General features: G+C 45.6%; 1 pseudogene; it reads left to right on the forward strand.

Moving 5' to 3' along the window:
* Positions 1-1,487: 1,487 nt before the first annotated feature.
* LOC102841775 lies at positions 1,488-3,402 on the forward strand (annotated as a pseudogene).
* Positions 3,403-6,028: the final 2,626 nt, after the last annotated feature.

The raw sequence follows: 6,028 nt of genomic DNA on the forward strand, positions 1-6,028 counted from the left end.
TTGTTATTCCCATTTTACATGTGAGGAAACTAAGACTTGCAGATAACCAGTTGTCTGTCCTAGACTATAGACTTATAAAGAATTGTTGTTGTTATGTGCCGTTGAATAGGTTCCAACCTATAGCAACCTTGTATAGGGTTTCTGAGGAGCAGCTGGTGAGCTTGAACCTCTGACCTTGCAGTTCAAATGGCTTTGCAGTCTGGCCATTAACCCACAGTGCCACACAGCAACTAGAATTTATCATCTGCTTCTCAGAAGTTGTTCTTGTTCCTAATCCTCATCAATGGTGGGAGGACTCTACCCTAAATAAACTGCCCAAATTTGAACTGCCCATTGTCCTCCCTTTCTCCTCCAGTAACTTATATGTCTTAATCTCTGTCCATTATATTTCAATTTCTCATTTTTGTCTCTTTCTGACCACCTGATGATCACTTTTGCAGCCCTGCAAACATTCTCTCAACGGGATGTTGCACTCAACCAGTCTCTTGACCACCAATTGTGTTCCCTCCAGTTCATCCTTCACATCCTTAGAAAGCTCATTCTTCTGAATAATAATTCTTATCACATTATTTCTCCAGTTATGGAATTGGATGATTTCCTATTGCCCTTGGGCATGACACTCAATATTTCTCAGATCTGGACTTGACTATTGCTTAGACTCAACTCTCACCTTGGACTAGAAGTTGCAGAACATGCAATGCTCCCTCATGTCTCAAAGCCTTGCTCAAGTTTTCACCTTCATTGAGAAACTTTGCTATGTCCAACTCTTATTCTACCCTTAGAATTCCTTTCAGATATCACTTGCTGAGCCCAATGACTCACCCTGATCTCTCATCCATCTTACCTATTTATCTGGTTCTGTCACCTGACTGGGAGCTTCTAACACCAATGGACTCATATTCCTTATCATGATATCCCAAGTGGTCTAACCTAGTGCCTGGCACATAGTTGGCTTTCAGTGAAATTTGGAAAGATGAAAACAATAATAAAATAGCTGTTGTGTGGTGAGTTCTTATTACATGGTGCCTAGAAAACCCTTCCTAATCATTATCTCACATGATCCTCACAACAATGCTAAGAGACAGCAATCTCTGTTTCACAGATGCTGAAATAGAGGCAAAGAGAGCTGGAGTGTCTTCTCCAACACTACTGATAAGTGGCAGAGCCAGGAGTTGTAACTCCATGGCTAAGATTCCTAAGTACCTAAGAAGACTGTAGAAGACTTTCAGCATTAGGATTGAACCTTTCATAGATAAGAAACTGTGGTCTTACAGGCATAGCAAAGTAAAAGTGTACTCACCTGATGTAAATTGCCCTGGGAGCACTGCCAACTCTGAATTATAGGAATGAACCAGCTGGGTTTAGTTTGAGTTATGAACTCACTCACGAGGATCGCTCCAGCCTGGAAAACAATCAATGGCTTCATGAAAAATGAATGTGGTGGCCGGCCGGCTTTCCCCGCTGGTGTTTAACGAAACTGAGAGACCATGGCAAGCGGCAGACCTTCCACAGGCAGAGGTGCGGCCCTGCGGCCCCTGCACTAGGCGCAGGCACAAGATGTGGCCTTGGCCTCTAGTTTCCGAGCCTTCGAGATGCTACACTTGAACTTGGACCTAAGGCCCGAATTCGGGCCGCCGGGGCCAGGGCCTGGAAGCCGGCAACTTAGCGGCTGGGTGGTCCTGGCCCTGCGCTGTCTGGTGTTGGAGGGTGCCACCGAGCTACTGCTGGATTCCTACCCGTGCCTCGAGGTGACGGCGGCTGTGCTGTGGCCGAACGGCCTGGCTAAGAGAAGCTGCCGGGGGAATCTGTGCCCTTCCACACGCAGCCCTTCTCAGACTACGGCCAAGTCTTGCAAGCGAGTGGCCTTCGGGGTGGAGCTCACCTACCGTGTCCTGGTGGGCCCAGGGGTTTGCTGGCTGACTCCTGAGCAGACAGCAGGAAAGAAGAAGCCGTTTGTCTATACCCAAGGTCAAGCCGTGCTAAACCGGGCCTTCTTCCCATGCTTCAACACTCCCGCAGTGAAATACAAATATTCAGCCCTTATTGATGTCCCAGATGGCTTCACAGCTGTGATGAGTGCTAACACCTGGGAGAAGAGAGGTCTTCTTCCAGATGTGTCATCTTATTCCCTCCTATCTGATAGCTTTGGCCATCTGAGATCTGGTTTCGGCTGAAGTTGGACCCAGGAGCCGTGTGTGGGCTGAGCCGCCTGATTGAAGATGCCAATAAGGAGTACAATGGGGTAATAGAAGAGTTTTTGGCAACAGGAGAGAAACTTTTTGGACCCTCCGTCTGGGGAAGATATGATGTGCTCTTCATGCCACCATCCTTTCCATTTGGAGGAATGGAGAACACTTGTCTGACCTTTGTCACCCCCTGCCTACTGGCAGGCGACCGCTCCTTTAGCAGATGTCATTATCCATGAGATCTCCCACAGTTGGTTTGGGAATCTAGTCACCAATGCCAACTGGGGTGAGTTCTGGCTCAATGAAGGCTTCACCATGTATGCCCAGAGGAGGATCACCACCACCCTCTTTGGGGCTGCTTACACCTGCTTGGAAGCAGCAACTGGGTGGGCACTGCTGCGGTAGCACTTGTGTATCACTGGTGAGGATCACCCGCTCAACAAGCTCCGAGTGAAGATTGAACCAGGTGTTGACCCCAGATGACACCTACAATGAAACCCCCTACGAGAAAGGTTTCTGCTTTGTCTCCTACCTGGCCCACGTGGAGGGTGATCAGGATCAGTTTGATGATTTCCTCAAGGCCTTTGTTGATGAATTTAAATTCCAAACTATTTTAGCTGATGACTTTCTAGACTTCTACTTGGACTATTTCCCTGAACTGAAGAAAAGGAAAGTGAATTCCATTCCAGATTTTGAGTTTGATTGATGGCTGAATACCCCTGGCTGGCCCCACTTCCTCCCTGACCTCTCCCCTGGGTACTCACTCATGAAGCCTGCTGAAGATCTGGCCCAGCTCTGGGTGTCGAAGGAGCTGGACATGAAGGCCATTGGCGCCATGTCCATCTCTTCCTGGAAGACCTACCAGCTGGTCTACTTCTTAGATAAGATTCTGGAGCAGTCCCCTCTGCTTCCTGGGAATGTGAAGAAGCTTGGAGAGACCTACCCAAACATTTCCAATGCCCGGAATGCAGAACTAAGGCTGAGGTGGGGCGAAATTGTTCTTAAGAATGATCACCAGGAGGATTTTGGGTAACTGAAGGAGTTCCTGCAGAGCCAGGGGAAGCAGAAATACACACTTCCGCTGTACCACGTGACGGTGAGTGGCAGCGAGGTGGCCGAGGCCCTCGCCAAGGAGACCTTTGCCTCCACCGTCTCCCAGGTCCACAGCAACGTGATCAACTACATCCAGCAGGTCCTGGAGCCCGAGGGCAGTTAGAGGCTCTGTGCTTGGCCTTTTCCGAAGCCTTCTGCAGGCTTTCAGAATAATCGATTGTTCCCAACTGCCAGTTCTCCAATCAAGTTCCTGAAGTTTTTATTCTCTCAGGATGATCTGTTCTCTGGGCTTAGGTGTCTGTGACTCTGGGTGGGAATTTCTCTGGATCAATGAGGCTTGAGACCAGAGCCCACAGCCCTCCTCAGTACACCAGCGGGCTGCTGGCTGGGGTGGGGCACCCTATCTCCCTCCTCCCACCCCCTGCTCTCGTCTGCAGAGAGGATTTTATCATTTCTTTTTTTGCTGATTCTTAAGGTACTATGCAAAAGGACAGCATTCTGGTATTATTTTTATGTTTGCTCTTTATTTTAATAAATGCTTTTAAGTCGAAAGTATTTAAGTTAGAGTTTATGGATGGAGTGACTGTTGAATTTCTTCTACCAGGTGTCCCCTATGTGTCTGGGTGTTCTGAGAAAGTCACTAGAGGAGCCCCAGGATGATAGTGTCCCTGCTGTCAGGGAACTCCCAGGCTAAATAAGTGAGGGTTCCATACATGCATATGAAAACCTGGATATATGGCGTGATCTGTTGCAGGACCAATGCACAAACAAATAGCTCTCCAGTTTTCTGTTAAGGCTGCTCACTTTCTGTCTGCAGCATCATTCCTGTCCATCATTTCCATTGCTTTTTTTTATATTAAAAAAATGGGTTATAGTGTCATTTTCCTAGCTTTGGACTCCACTGCCCCGTTCCCCCCTGTGTTCCTGGATTGTTGCTTTAAGGGGATGGTAAATAAAGTCTACTTAGAACAACAACAACAAAATGAATGTGGTGCCTATTCAAAAAAAGCTCCAGGGTTAATAGAAAGAGCCTTAACACCAATTGTATTGAGGAAGGAATATATGATCAAACTAAGGTTACATTGGTGTTGGGCTGACCCACCCCAGAAATGGAGTCATCTCCTCACCTTGGGAGGGTTCACTCCTTTTCAAGATTACCAGTTCTCCCTTAAGAAGGAAGCTATTCATAGACATAGATTCTGGCAGTCAATAAAGTTTTTGTTTTGCCTTTATTTTCAGAGTTGTTGTTTTGTTTTGTTTTTTTTAATATTTAAAAGCTTTTCCTTAGAATGAAACAAAATTTTATGTTGTAAACAGTTTTTAAATATCCTCCACAATGCCCATTAAGAGGCTAGTTCTCTCACAGTGGTAAGCAATGGTTATTTTTAATTAAAGTTTCATGGCTAATGTTTCATGACTTTCAAGTAACTATTCAAATTGATAATTTTAACCAAAGGATACTCATGGGTTTAGGCCTAAATGAGCAACTGGTGAAAGACTTAGTCTCACTTTATTCAAATGACTTCAGATTAATAAGGACTTTTTGAAAAAATGTTTTTACTTTTTTTTTCCCATTACACTTTAGGTCTTGGGTTGCTTAAGCTGTTAAAAACTGGATTACCTTGGTGATAGTGGTGGTCGTGTGTTGTGGAATTGGTTCTGACTCATAGTGACCCCATAGGGTATTTGAGGCTATAAATCTTTGCGGGAGCTGGTTGTTTCAAACTGCTGACCTTGAGTGTAGCAGTCCGACTTATAAACACTACACAGTCCTCCTCATTCTAAATGCCACTATCACTTCCCATGCCAGAATCACTGCAGAATGAGGGCTTCTTGAGTACAGCTAGGATTCACCCAGATACCCCATTCTTGCTTCTTCTTTTATACTCAAATTAGGGGTAAATATAAATTCATAGACATCAACAAGAATGCTTTCATGCACCTCATGAAATACTCTTAGAATAAATTAGTAATAATGAAGAAAGACAGGGTGTGCTTACGTGCCAAGTTGTCTTTTTACTGGAGTCAATATTTAGATCCTTGTATCAGATGTTGTTGTTGTTAAGTGCCAGCGAGTCAGTTCCAACTCCTAGCAATCCTGTCTAGAGTTTTTGAGGAGCAGCTGGTGGATTTGAACTGCTGACTCTGTGGTTCACAGTCCAGTGCTGATCCTACAGCATCACACCAGGAGATAGAGAAACACAAATTATGGGTTGTTATGCATATGTAAGTTACACAAAGGGGATAAGAAACCACCTAACAGGATGGCAGCTAGGGTGGAGGTGCAGTGAAGTTCCTCGTCAGCAATACCACAGAATACCAGGCAAAGAAGATCCAGGGCAGAGCTCCAAAACCCAGAACCACAGAGATAGAAATATTTTGAAGGTTTGAAGGCTTATAGATTGTGGAACTTGAAGCTAAAGTAAAAAATCACATACTTTTCAATCTGCCGGGCTAGGCTCGGAGGCCCGGAGCCAACATCTTGGGCGAGACCAAATGGTGAGACCAAACAGGGGGAGCAGAAACACCACAGAAAAATGCTATGGGAACCTTGGAGCAAAGGTGGACAATACACTTTGTCAGTTTTGCTTTGTTCTGTTTTTTTTTTGGTATCTGGTCATTGATGTGTCCACTGCTTGCGCACCTCCATTGTGGTGACTAGAGGGGGAGCCTGAACCAATGGACAACCCCCACCCTCACCACTGGTGTGTTCTTGTGCCACACATGGGCACAGATACTCAGCCCAAGCGCAGACCCTGAAGTTTTTTGTTTGTTTGTCTTTTTTTTTT

The sequence above is a fragment of the Chrysochloris asiatica genome, unplaced genomic scaffold (assembly GCF_000296735.1).
Source record: "Chrysochloris asiatica unplaced genomic scaffold, ChrAsi1.0 scaffold00154, whole genome shotgun sequence".
NCBI classification, from domain to species: domain Eukaryota; kingdom Metazoa; phylum Chordata; class Mammalia; order Afrosoricida; family Chrysochloridae; genus Chrysochloris; species Chrysochloris asiatica.